This window comes from Mustela nivalis, assembly GCF_964662115.1.
Source record: "Mustela nivalis genome assembly, chromosome: 2".
NCBI lineage: Eukaryota > Metazoa > Chordata > Mammalia > Carnivora > Mustelidae > Mustela > Mustela nivalis.
Window position 1 is genome coordinate 164,316,003 of NC_139021.1, and position 14,721 is coordinate 164,330,723.

General features: G+C 39.3%; 1 protein-coding gene across 1 annotated transcript in view; it reads left to right on the forward strand.

The window, feature by feature from the left end:
* Positions 1-14,721, forward strand: part of LOC309856630 (uncharacterized protein) — a 405,331-nt gene that overhangs the window by 291,123 nt on the left and 99,487 nt on the right. The window contains exon 4 of the mRNA XM_082717952.1: positions 12,412-12,446. The gene's annotated coding sequence lies outside the window, so the exon portion shown is untranslated. The remainder of the gene's footprint in view (positions 1-12,411; positions 12,447-14,721) is intronic.

Genomic DNA, 14,721 nt, shown 5'->3' on the forward strand with positions numbered 1-14,721 from the left:
GATGTCTTGGAAGGAGATCTCAGCTGATCTCTCTGGGAGCTCCAGAGCTGGGACAGATCTTCACAAATGTATCTCTTAAGGTAAGGTGTGGGGAGGGGGCAGATTTTTGCAGGCCTCGCCAACAAGGCATTGGCTGTAGTCTATCTCTCAGGAAGGGACATGAGACTTTCTCAGCTGAGGACATTATTCAGAGAGGAACTCAGCTATGAGCAGCCAGTCACCAATGCTCTGCCCAGCTCAAGAATTTTCTTATTCCTAAAGGTATTCACTACAGGCTGGCCTTGCCTTTGTGTCTTACTTCCTTAGCTATATATTTAAGAAGATACTAGGATTTTAGGTTATTAAAAGGATTAGATCTTTTATTTCCTGTAAAGTGCTCACTAGTATATAGTAAGCATTCAAGAAAATCTTAGGTTCCAATAAAATGTATTTGTGTTTTAGTAATAATACTAACCATGATGGACATGAGTTCAAACCGTGTAGACTTGAGAGAGATGTGACGTTCCACATCACATTAAGTAATCCTCATTAAGTTGTTTTGTTGCGGAAAATAAAAATCAGACCGCTGAAAAGCCAAGCAATATTTGGAGAAGTAGGAGAACTCGGGCTTATTTCATGCTGGCGGACCCAGGTGAGCTCGCTCTAGAAATTGTGGGCCCGTAGGGTTACAGAGCTTTTTACAGGACAGTGCAGGGGGTCTTGTTCCAAGGACTGTGCTGACTGCTGGCAGGTGGGTTTAAATGGGGGAGGGGGTTGCTTTAGGTGGGAACAGCAGTTAGGACACTGCAGGAAGCTTGTGGCCAGAAGCCTGTCTACAGAAGCAGAAATGTCTGGTTATCTCTTGCTCAAGTGGGGCTGCTGGTTATCTCTTAGTATTGCTAGTAACTTACCATCTTCTGGGACCTGCTCTGGGTAAATTTCCTCTTCAGTTTTAAATAATCCAAGTTGTTACCTGTAAGAATCCCTAAATAAATAGGAGTGACATTAATAAAGACCAAGTCCAGAAGTTTCCTCTAAGAAAGTTCTTGCTATTATCTTGCTATATTAGCTGTCAGGTATTAACAGAAGAACATAGACTTTTCTGATAGTCTAGAACTACCATTTTATAGGACATTTCTAAGCCATAGTTTATAAATAAAGATGTTCATTCTGGATTCTAAGAGTATTGAGAAAATTCAGGGAAAATGGAAGAAACAAGAAATCAGTGTGGGGAGTTCTGGGCTCCTGGGGTGGACATCAAGGAGCTGTGGGAAAAATATTTATTGGCTATTATATAATAAATAGAAGCCAAGTACTGATAAGTTAAATCAGCTTATTTGTGAATCCTGAGTCAGTTTTCTTATATCTAAAGATTATCTTAATAGGTACAAGCTTATAAAGCAACTGTTTCTCATGAATTGTTAAGGGAACATAGCAGTCCTGCCTAACTCATAGGTTTGTTGTAAGAACTAAACAGGACAAAGTATTTAAAGTGTTTAGCGCAATGCATGGTTCATGGTGAATATGCATATTTATTGGCTATTAGAATTATTGTTAAGCATCTATCAGGGCAAGACAATCGACTCAAGCAAGCAAATGTGATTATGATGATAAGTCATAGAGCATATAACTGAGAACTACCAGCCTAATATTTGTCCTCAAGAAACTTACCTCCTATTTCTTATGGTACTTAGATGGTCTCTGGACTAGCCTTGATAAAAGTTCACAGTCAAGCTCTGTACTTGGATGATGGAAGAAAGTAACTGGTACATATTTCAGATATGGAAAAATGTTTCAATGGTTTGCCTTTTAACCAGTGGTCTCTAGCTGCTCTGTTCCCTCTCGTTTGTCTCCGTCTTTAGCAAAGTGTTAAAACCCTTTTCTTTTAATGACAGGCAATAAAAGGGCACTGTGTTTCTGCAGGACCTGGCTAAAATTTGTTGACATTCAGCTAAAATTGAATAATCCATTCATTATTTATAGACCTGTTCACATAATGGAAGATGTTTCTTTTTCATAAAAAAAAAAGCGCCACACAATAAAAATGTTTAATTAATGGCATGTGCAAGTCTTAAGCAAAGATTTACTTGTTTTGTGGATTTAGCAAATTCTTTCAGCCAATTCCTCCCAGACGCTGACAAGCCTGTTTGTATATATTCATTAGCTCTTCTAAAACCCAGCCAAGTATTAGGATTATTTTTGAAATAACTCAGGTAGTTTTTGAGATAGGGGATGTATGTCTTCAGGATCTTACCCACCACATTAGACCCTTTATTAAGCATCTCCAGGTCTTCAAAGGAGGTGTTAGATGAGTCTGTCCCATCCTACTGCAATATAAAGAGCAATTCTCAGTTATAAACTATTTATTATCAACTACTCACAGACACATTAACAATGTGTTTTTTTAAATCTTCCATTAATTTTCCCTTAGTCTTTTTTTTTTTTTAATAAATATTTTATTTATTTACTTGACAGAGAGAGAGAAAACAAGCAAGGGGATTGGCAGGCAAAGGGCATAGGAGAAGCATGCTCCCCACTGAGCAAGGAGCCTGATGCAGGGGTTCAATCCTAGGACCCTGGGATCATGACCTGAGCTGAAGGCAGACATTTAACCAAATGAGCCACCCATTTTATTTATTAATGATTTCAATTGTCTCAAAATTAGAGACCTATACATTTGTAGGTGGGCAACCTAAAGCCAATAGGTTTCTGGGACAAGATTCCCAAAAGTTTAGTACTGTAGAAGGTAATGGATGACACCATCAGAGAGACAAGGACCTAGCGATAATCATTTACATATAGGTGGGGCCTCAAATAAGAAATGAAAGGTCCTGCCATACCTCACTTTTGGCTCTTTCTTATTGAATTTAGGCTGATATATTCTTAGAATTCCTTTTCTGTGCATTGATATTCTTTGAAACCTCTACCTTCCTAGCACAGCATTTTAGCAACCCAGTTAACCTCACTACTTAAGTTCCTAGCATACTTGAAAGTCAGAACAGTTCATTATTTTTTCAACATTTGCCTCTTCCATACAACAGCAGATTTATTTTCAATATTAATCGTGAAATGAAAAGATTAGCCAGAGATAATACTAGCTGGAAGAGGGGAAGAAAATGCAAACTAAAATTTTCCTTTGTTGAAATTCACATACATAATCATGCTAATTAACAAATAATTTAAAATAATATAATGTTAAAAAAGAAAAAAATAGTAAACAATTTTATGTACCTTATGTTTTTAGATAAAGGGGGAAAGGTATACTTACATATTTAACATAGTAATGAATAATAATATGATAATTTCTGGTTTTACACCTTACCTTCTGCAAATTAGTGAATGATATCATCCAAATTGATCCTTTTCACACATTCTTATTCAATAGATAATACAGCCATATTTGTTGAACTTAATCTGTCTTTATTAATAGTTGAAAAAAACATTTTATTAATCTTTGCTTCAAAAATTTCTTTCACATGAAGCAATAGACAAATCATTAAGAAAAATCCTAAACTCCAGGGTAAGTTTTCTAAAGACATAAAAATTCCTTTTCATATTAAATTCCAGAAATTATAATAATTTCCATGTCTTTCTCTTCCAAATAGACTTTTTTTCAGCTTTTAAGTATTGCTTCAGTAGAAAAACTTTGAACACAAAAAGTTCTAAGGGGTCAAATACAATGACAGACTTAAACCAACTCAAGTTCTGTACCTTGGTCTTTGTAGTCATTGCACTGTCATTATTTTTAATCTACTTTTTAAATTCAGGACTATATAGTGCTATAGACCTTCAAGATGCACCATGCCTTCAGCAACCTTAAACAATTCTGAATATTAAAAACACAGAACTAATGTATGTAGGTTAATATGGTTACCTTCCACGTAGAACACAATGTTTATTAGAGAATAATAAATATAAACTAATTTAGATCTTATACCTATATTTTAAAATGCAGTCATTGGAATAATTGCTTAAAACTTAGACCAACAAAATACATATTTTCGATGAAGGAATGTTTTATCACTGACATCATTTACAATTATTGGTTCACGGTGATCGTAAAAAGTAGAGATACCACTACACCCCTATTAGAATGGCCAGAATTCAGAACAGTGACAGTATTAGATCGGAGAGAATGTGGGCAAAGGGAATTCTCTTTCATTACCTGGGAATGCAAAATAGGATGCTTTGGAAAGTAGTTTAGCACTTCCTTACGAAACTAAACATGCTCTAGCCAGATGATCCAGCAATTATGCTTAATATTTACCCCAAGGCATTGATAACTCATGTCCATACGTAAACTTGCGTAGAGATGTTTATTCGTAATTGCCCAAATGTGGAAGCAACCAAGATGTCTTTCAGTGGTGAATGAAAAATGGTAGACTGTAGGATAACTAGACAATGGAATGTTATTCAGAGCAAAAAATAAATGAGCTATTGAGTTATGAAGAGACAGAGCAGAACCTTAAATTTTTATTATTACGTGAAAGAAGCCAATCTGAGAAGACTATATACCATAGGATTCCAATTATATTGCATGCTGGAAACCATGAAACTATAGAGACAGTAAGAAGATTTAGTGGTCTCCAGGGATGAGTGTGAGGGTGGTGGAGGGTTGAATAGGCAGAAGACAGAGGATTTTTAGGGCAGTGAAAAATTCTGTGTGATACCACAATGATGGATAGATCATTAGACGTAGAATACCCAAACCCATAGAATATAAGAGTGAGCCATAATATGAACTATGGGTTTTTGATGATTATGATGTGTCATTATAGGCTTATCAGTTCTAACAAATGTACCACTCTGGTAGGAGATGCTGAAATAAATGGGGGAAGCTGTGAGTTTGGGGAGCAAGAGTTATATGGAAAATCTCTAAACCTTCCCCTCAATTGAGCTGTAAAACTGAAACTTCTCTAAAAACATAAACTCTAAATTAAAAAAAAAAAAAGGTAGACTGACATTATATGGTGGTTTTATTGTTTTTAAATCCTCAAAAGAAAATATCCTGCATCCTCATTTTTGTCTGCACTGGGACAGGCCACCCCCACCACTTGTCCACCCCCACCACGGTACCCCGCTACTGCTCTACTTCCTGCTGGGACTTTGTTGCTCACCATCTCAGAAAAATTTCCTGTAAACTTAATGATCTTGTATCGCAGATACACCAGGGCTAATGCAATCTACTCTAAGCCATTCTCTACATTTTCTGATAAATTTGTCAAACCAAGTAACCATGGAGGAGGACTGTGGGCAATTTTAATTTTTTTAAGAGAATGAAAAAAAAAATAATGCCTGAAAGCAATGGAAAGTAGATGAGACTCAACAATAAATCAGAGAGACAGAACTGCCCCAGCTAATTCAGTCAGAAAAGAGTAAACAACTACAGAAGCTTGATTCAGACTATTACCTTTAATGCATTAGGAAAAAGAGACAGAAGAGAGAAAATGACTAAGTAATACATGTGAATTTCACACTTCACACTTTGTCACTTAGCATAGCTTCTACCTCGCTCCTATCATCCTGCACTGATACAACATCTGAACAATAGAGAGAGGCAGGAATAATGGGCTCCTTTTCGGAGAAATTAATTCAGTGAGACATAAATAAGAATACTCTTCTAAAAGAGAGATTCAAAAGCAAATGTGTAGAAAACAACTTGAGCTAGGAGGGGCAGCAGAAAGGCAAACACTGGGTGGGAAAAAGAATTCGAGTTCTTGAACCGTGAATTCAATGCTTGCATCCATTCTCTCCTTTCAATGAAATATATTAATAATTTATTAATGTCAAGTATTGTTCCAGGTGATGAAAAATACAAGTATAAACTAATCTCCATGATCGGTGCTCTGACCCACTGATGAATTCAAATTGTCACATTTACACAAAATACCAAATCTCCATATTCTGTACCTCTAGCTGTCTGATTAGGAAGCAGTCCAGTTTTCCCAACAATCCCTTCTTTTCTATTTTTCTCTTTAGACATCACTGGGGTGGGGTGGCCAGGAAGGGCTGTTTGCCATTATGAAGCCTGTTGTCCTGGAGGATTAGGCAAGGTTCAGATCACAAATGCTTTTCATGCCATGCAAAGGAGTCTGGAATACTTAGGCAATGGAGAACCACTGAAGGATTTTTAACCCACAGCAGTCACAGAGAGATTTATGTTGTTTTAGGAATTTAATGCTGGTAGAGTAGGTTGAATGGTTACATGCCATCCCCCCAAAGGGGATCCCTAGGATCTGTGAATGTGATCTTATATGAAAAAAGAGTTTTTGCAGGTGTAATTAAGTTGAGGATCTTGAGATAAGTTTATTCTGTATTATTTGAGTAGAGACTAAATCCAATGACAAGGATCTTAAGAGACAGAGGAGAACAGACACACACCAGAGATGTTGATGTGAAGGCATGTCAGAGAGATGTGGCTTTAAGCCAAGAAAGCCAGCAACCATAAGAAACTGGAAAGGTAAAGAAGGGATTCTCTCCTAGGGAGAGAAGGCATGTAAGATTGCCTGTACCTTGGCTTCTGACCTCTAGAAGTGCCAGCAAATAAATTTATCTTGTTTTAAACCACCAGTTTGTGATAATTTGTTATGGCAGCCTCCGGACACCAATGCAACTAGTGACAATGTTAAGGCTGTGCTTGATCTCGGAGTACGGTCAGGGATGGGCTACAATGGCAGACACTATTACTACAGGACATACTTAGAAGAATATATACCAAAATGTTAACGTTGGATGATGGGGCTCTATATAACTTTCATTTTCCTCTTTATTTTTATTTATGTTTTCTAGTTTTTATAGAACTATAGGCACACACTACTGTAGCTAAATACAAAAAAAATAGGCCAAGTGTGATAATAAGGACTTGAACTGAGGCAGTAGAAGGCAGGATTGAGAAGAGAATATGTTCCTCATCTATCTGTCTGTCTGTCTATCTATCTATCCATCTATCATCTATATAATAAATATTTTCTGGGTGCTCACTAGATGGTATTTTAGGCTTTGTACAGACAACAGTGGACATTACAAAGAAAAACATAGAACTCTGCCTTATGGATCTTACATTCAAAGAGAGAAAGCCATAGAGTTTTCTCTCTCTCCTTTTTTTTAATATATTTTATTTATTTATTTGACAGAGATAGATCACAAATAGGCAGAGAGGCAGTCAGAGAGGTGGGGGGGGGAAGCAGGCTCCCCGCTGAGCAGAGAACCTGATGTGGGGCTCGATTCCATGACCCTGGGATCATGACCTGAGCTGAAGGCAGAGGCTTTAACCCACTGAGCCTTCCAGGTGCCCCCAAAGCCATAGAGTTTTGAGAGAAGGCATAGATAACTTAGTTTTAAAAGGATCACTCTGGATGCTGTGTGTAGTGATGGTTAAAAATAAAGTGAAAATAGGGTGAACAGTTGAGTGGCTATTCCTAATATCTTCTTGAAATCTCTGCTCCCTTGGTACACCTGGATGTCTCTGTTGGTTAAATGTTGGACTCCTGATTTCCTCTCAGGTCATGCGTGATCTCAGGGACATGACCTTGGCGTCATGAGATCAAGTCCCATGTGGAGTCCCACATTGAGCTTCACACTCAGTGCGGGATTGTCTCTCTCCTTCACACTCTGCCCTTTCCTCTGTTCTCTCTCTCTTTCTCGAAGGAAAGAAAGAAAGAAACTTAAAGCAAATCGCAGCTCCCTTGAACACACAGTTACAAGGTATGCTGGAGGGCTTACATGCCATCCTCTATCTAGTCTTTTCAGGACTCCAGATTATCCCAAATTGTAAAGGGATTCCAAGTATCCCCTAGAGTTTGTATTTAGGAGTATACATTTTAGTCCTCATGAAAAAGCAATTTAATTCAAGTGTTTTCTCTGAGGGAAGAAAGCGTTTTAGCTTGCTTTTCAAAGAAAGAAATAGAAGAGTCACCCTAGACAGGAAGATAAAAGCAATAGAGACATTCTGCATCTGCAGGAAGGAAGAATATCAAGACCAAACACGGTAAGAGCATACATACAGTCCAGGTACCTAGGTCAAGGGACTAGATTAGTCTGAAAACATTAGCTAAGGGATTAGGATACCTGTGTGACTCAAATTTCAGGGTCATGAGATTAATTTTTTTTTAAAAAATTTATTTATTTACTTGACAGAGATCACAAGTAGGCAGAGAAGTAGGCAGAGAGAGAAAGGGGGAAGCAGGCTCCCTCCCGAATGGAGAGCCTGATGCGGGGCTCCATCCCAGGAGCCTGGGACCATGACCTGAGCCAAAGGCAGAGGCTTTAACCCAATGAGCCACCCAGGTGCCCCTCATGGAGAGTAGTTTTAAGGAGGAGGGCCTATAATCTTCTATTTCTGAATCTTAGACTGTCTGACTTTCCTACTAACTATGGAGTTAATGTGGGAAATGCATCATTAATTTAATTGATACCAACAGTTACAGTTTTCCTCTCTCTGAGCCCCTTGTTGAGTTGGGGTGATTCTCTTAATGGAGGGTTTTTGTAAGAGGAACCCATGATAACCTCTCTTCCATATTCCTCAGATAATACCTTGTGTACCTCTCTCTGTGTGCTGAGAGTAGAGGCTTACACATTCTACTTACGTTTGTACCCAACAAAACATCTGGTACACTGGTTTTGCACATAGTAGGGACTCGGGTTGTATCTGTAAAATTGAAAGGGGAAAAGAGAACAAGGTTGAGAAATAAAACCACAAAGTCTTCCACAAAGACTACAATGAATGTGCCTCTTTCTAAATTACTTGAGTAGGGCGGATAAATGCAACATTAAAGCTCTGTTTAGGAACACCTGCTTTCTATTTGTCCTTTAACCCTTAGCTCAGAAAGCTCTTTTTACTATGGATCTCATTTCTATTTCTATTTAGGATAGTTTGATAATCAAGCTATGATTATATATGCCTAACATCAGTGCCTCTATGACAGATGTGTGATTCATTCCAATCATCGTAACTCCGTATGCAGATGTTCCTACACTATTCCATTTTCTTAATTACATAGTCTCCAAGGTCTACACCTGTGAGGGGAGGCAATCCACAAATCTACAGAGCTTAAAGAGAACTACCTTTCCCTGAGGTCTTATCCCCAAATGTTAGGAAATGTAAGTGATTATTTTAACAAGCAGAATTTCTTCCCCCTCAAGTCATGACCTGGTTATATCAGATAAATTCAAAGCTTCTGGGCAAGCACCTTTAGGCCGTATCTTTTTTTTCCTCTCACAAGCTTTTGGCTGCTTGCCTTCAAACTGCAAGCTGGCAGACTCCATCCTTTAAAAGCTTAATTACCTGAAAACCCACTGGGCACCTAGAATACCTATAGTTCTCAGCCCTAGAGCTTGAGGATGGATGGAATAGAAATCTGATGCACTTGACCTTCTCACTCCCTGCTCATAGCCCACGCCCTTATTGCACATACTCAAATCCTCACTGAGGCCAGAAGTGCCAAGGGCTTTTGCTGACAGATGTTTCTAGAAAAGCTCCTATTCATCTGAAAGGTATTGGGCCCACTAGACCAGAGCTCCTCAAAAATGTCATCCCCGTACCTTACGCTAGCAGCCTCAGCAGCACCTGGGAATTTCTTAGAAATGAAATTCTCGGGTTCTAGTCTAGACCTCCTTAATTAGAAACTCTGGGGGTGGAAATCTAGGGTGCTGTGTTTTGACAGACCCTTCAGGTGATTCTCATACTGGCTACAGGTTGAGAACCACTGAACTGGGTAATTGAACCAATGGCATTTGGCCGTAAGCCATGGAGTTACTATTTCTAGCGCGGTGCAGCGCTCACTGACCTCAGGCTCAGGAGCCGCAGGAGTTGGTGAGCGCGTTTCAAACAAGGGCTCTCAACTTTGGAGGTGCTTGGCTAGCCGGGTGGGCACATTTGGAAATAGGGGATGTTCTCTCCGGCAGCCCAAGGAACTGAGGAAATTCAGAGAACTCAAAATGTGAATTGGTGAAATCGGGGGTTGGTAAAGGAGGGACAGAGCATCACAGAGTTACTCTATCCTAGAGCATCACAGAGTTACCCTATCCTTTTTGATTTGACCATCTCCACTACTATTTTCTTCTGTTCATTCTGTCCCATAGATTTTGCTTTTTAGTGTTCCTCTTATTAAGGGTGATTCACAACAAGGATTTATCAAGTCCTACCATGTGTGAGGTGCACATCAAAAAATACGTATCTTGGGGCACCTGGGTGGCTTAGTTGGTTAAGCGTCTGACTCTTGATTTAGCCTCAAGTAATGATGTCAGGGTCCTGGGATGGAGCTCTGAGTCACAGTGGGAGGGGGGGTGGGCATTTGAGAGAGATAGAAAGAGAGAGCGAGAGAACGAGTATGGTGGAGCAGAGGGAGAGAGAGAAGCAGCTCCCTGCTCAATGTCGTTAAATCGTTAAAAAGAAGGCATAACACTAGCATAATTTTAAGATGCTCAAACAAAAAGTCACCTTTTCTGTGCAAACATATTTCAGGGAAAGATCCTTTGGAATGCAACTTCCTAAACTAGATAAATGTCTTCACTTGGCATCCTTTCTCTACTGCAGACACACCACACAGCACTGGCATGTTCTGTTCCTGTAATGCAGCGTGTCTACTTGGAAAACTGCAGGCATTTTAGCTTTTCTTTAATCCAAGCATTTAAGCTGGTTAAGGGAACATGTTCTCTAAAAATTTCCAGAGAGTCCATTTCAAATGCATATCATGTTGTATGTTTTATTTTAACAAATCTGAGTTTTCATTCGACCAAGTTTACATAAAATAGGATTCAACTGAGCTAACCTTTTAGTAGGAAAGAGAGAGGGAAGATGGACACATGTTTTGGGTTTATAGAAACTTTTTCTGGGAGGCTACCATTTGGAAAAACAGACCATAATCCTGTATGTGAACACAAGTAAAATTGAAGTTCAAGTAAATCTAGCTTTAGATTAGGAAGAACAAAACTTGGCTTCTGATCTTTTAAGAATTTCTCTTTCTGGGGCACGTGGGTGGCTCAGTCGTTGGGTGTCTGCCCTCAGCTCAGGTCATGATCCTGTGGTCCTGGGATCGAGACCCACATCGGGCTCCCTGCTCAGCGGGAAGCCTGCTTCTCCCTCTCCACTACCCCTGCTTGTGTTCCCTCTTTCTCTGTGTCTCTCTCTGTCAAATGAATAAATAAAGTCTTTTAAAAAAATTCTCTGTCTCATATATATATGTATGTATATGTGTGTGTATATATATGCACACAGAGAGAGAATATGTATATACATATGTGTGTATATATTTGTATAATTTGACCTAAAAATACCTACTTTCTTCTGAGATTTTCTTTCTTTTTTTAAAAATTTTTTTTATAAGATTTTATTTATTTGACAGGCAGAAATCAAGTAGGCAGAGAGGCAGGCAGAGAGGGGAGGAAGCAGGCTCCCCATTGAGCAGAGAACCCAATGCGAGGCTCAATCCCAGGACCCTGGGATCATGACCTGAGCCAAAGGCAGAGGCTTAACCCACTAAGCCACTCAGGCACCCGCTGAGATTTTCTTAACTGATACTTTAGACATATGATTTAATGCCAACTTCAATGGGTTATTAAGATGATCTAAAAACACAAACTATTTTACCACTATGGAAATACTGAATTAATACAAACAATTCCTAGAACAGGAGGAAACCTGCTGTTCATGAATTCTGTCTGTCAGGTTGAACTAGTTTAAAAGAGAGGCCACAGGATTGCCCCCAGCTAAAAGGGTGGTATGGGATTGGGACTCTTTTATTAGAAGCATGTACCCAGCAAAAGTGTCTAAGTTTTTTTCAACAAGGTGTAACCTTATATTAGCTTAAGGTGTACAACATAATGATTCAATATTTGCATGTATTATGGAATGATCATCACAACAAATCATGTTGACATCCCTTACCCTCCATAGTTCCTTTCTTTCTTGTGATGAAAACTTTTGAGATCTATTCTCTTAGTACCTTATAAATACACAACAGAGTACTGTTAGCTATATTTATCCTGCTATACACTATATCCTCATGTTTTATTTTAAAACTGGAAATTTGTAGCCTTTGTCTACTTTTGCCTGTTTCTTTCACATCTCTACCCCCTGCATCTGGCAACCACCAATCTGTTCTCTGAGTTTTGTTTATTTTATGATTCTACATATGAGATCCTAAGGGATTTTTTTTTTCTGTCTGACCTACTGCATTTAACAAAATGTCCTCAAGATCTACCTATGTTCTTGAAATAGTATTATCTTCTTTTTTGTGGCTGAATAATATTCCATAATATATGTGTGTATAATGTGAGTTTGTGTGCACATGCATGTGTGTAAACATTACATTCTTTCTTTATCCATCAGTGGACACGGAGGTTATTTCCATAATTTGGCTATTGTAATAATAATGCAGTGAACATGGGTATACATATTTTTTCCACTTAGTGTTTTCTTGTTTTCTTTTTTAGATAAATATCCAGAAAGGGGAATTGCTGGATCACAGGTTAGTTCTAATTTTAATTTTTTGAGGAAACTCCATATTGTTTTCTTTAACAGCTACACCAGTATACATTCCTGTAACAATGTACTAGATTTTTCTGTTCTGCACCTCCTCACCAACATTTCTTGTCCCGTTGACCGCCTTTCTAACGAAGGAGAGGTGGTATCTGGTGGTTTTGATTTGCATTTCCCTGATAATTAGTGACTTGTAGCTCGTTCTTAGAAAAATGTCTGTTCAGATCCTCTGCTCATTTTTTAAGGTTTAGTTAAGCTGGTGGCTTTATGGCCTGCTTCTCCTCACAGTCTAAGGCTTTCTCTTTAATGGAGAAGTCAGGCACCATTTTCCTTGCTGGGATGGCTGGCTGTGGTGAGGCTCAGGGGTTCCAGGAGGGGGAAAAGGCAGAGCATGGACCTTGGTGGGAGCTACACGCCCCTCGTGGCAGACGGCCTACAAATCTCCAGTCCTTTGGAGTGCATGAAACAGGGCTCTGAGGAGTGAGTAGGCACTAATTTAGGAACTAGAAAGGGAAGGGTGAGTTTTCACATGGTGAAGCTTGCCTTGAATCCACCCACGAAAACGCTGTCTCAAAGAAAAGAAAACGTAGGTTATGACTTGAATGTTAAGAGAAAGGAAAAGCAGGCCCTCCTATAAGAAAGCAGTGGAACCGCACCCTGATATAGCCCTGCCACTTACCTCTTTCTGAGTGACATCCTTCCTACTGCGCATAAATTCTGACCTTGAAGGGGCATTTGAATGTCCTTGAATAGACTTCTCAGCCTTCATCTCCAGGTGGTTTGACCTTTGCTGAGCGGAGCTGTTTTTCAGTCACCTCCATTTGCTGACAGAAAGGGCTTGGTAGAACTGCAGAGGTTTCAATATCAATGTAAGTGTCTTGATATTGTTTGAGAAATCCTTTATTTAGGCAAATATGGAAGCGTTTGTCCAATGCAAAGATTCCCTTTAGAAAATTAATTGCTGGGGCGCCTGGGTGGCTCAGTGGGTTAAGCCTCTACCTTTGGCTCAGGTCATGATCCCAGGGGCCTGGGATCGAGTCCCGCATAGGGCTCTCTGCTCAGCAGGGAGCCTGCTTCTCCTCATCTCTCTCTCTGTCTCTCTGCCTATTTTTGATCTCTCTCTCTCTGTCAAATAAATAAATAAAATCTTTAAAAAAAAAAGAAAAAGAAAATTAATTGCTGATCACCTTTTTTTTTTTTTTTTTTAAGTGCAGCTAAAGCTGTAGGCTAAAGACTCAGATTACGTGTTTCTCTACTAACACTTCTTTCCCTGAAGTTGGCAACGTAATTTTCCTTATCTTTAACATGGGGTAACATATTAGTTCTCACCTTCCCAGTTTGGTAGGATTTGATGAGGTCTTACATATAAGACACCTGGCACCATGCCTGGATCTTAATCACTCATTGTTACCTTACCATATTTTATTATTAATTTCACTGATTTCCTGTGGGATTTATCCTTGAGGCCATATCCAGCAACTGGGTATTTGATCAGGAGTCAGATAAAGGGAGGAGGAGACTTATTTGCTACTCTGACTCCTCAGGGTTATGGAGAGGTGATCGGTGACCCAATTGTATGAAGTCTGGCTTATTTGGAATTCTGCTGTCTGTCTTTTTATTTCTCCTTTAACAGCTGCTTGCATTAGCCTTTTGGGAATTGAGCAAAAGAGTTTTTCATTTTTAGGAAGCCACATGTTCTCGATCTGTAAATTAAAGGTGAAATGCAACGTGCCATGGCAGTAATCCAAAGTTTGGAGGCCACATGGACTTTCTGGCTCAAACTCATTTTCTATGAAGTCAAAATTCATCCTTAGCTTTTGAAAGCACTGAAGGCGATGAGCTGAGGCAACAGTGAACAGACATGAGAAGAAGGCCCCTCGTGGCCAAAATGAGGTTTCTCCCTCTCAGTTTCTAATGACATGCGAAAGGCATTAATCCACACTTTCATTTCCTATTAGCCAAATAGAAATGTCTGGAGATAATGTGAATACCTTATGGCATAAGTGACTTTCTAAAGTATCTTATTAGAACTCCTTATCTGTGTAAATGAGGCAGCACTGGGGCTTGACAGCAGAATACACCTCCTCAAAGCCGACGATTGGGAGCTGCTCACCAAGAAGTTAGCCCAGTACCTCTGGGGAAACTTCCAGGGGACAAGGCAGCTGTCGTCTTTTCTCAATTACAGGGACTGTCTGACATGTCACGTCTAGGTCACTTCCTTCTGAGGCAGCTGTACCCAGAGATGAAATCAGGTTTCCCAAATG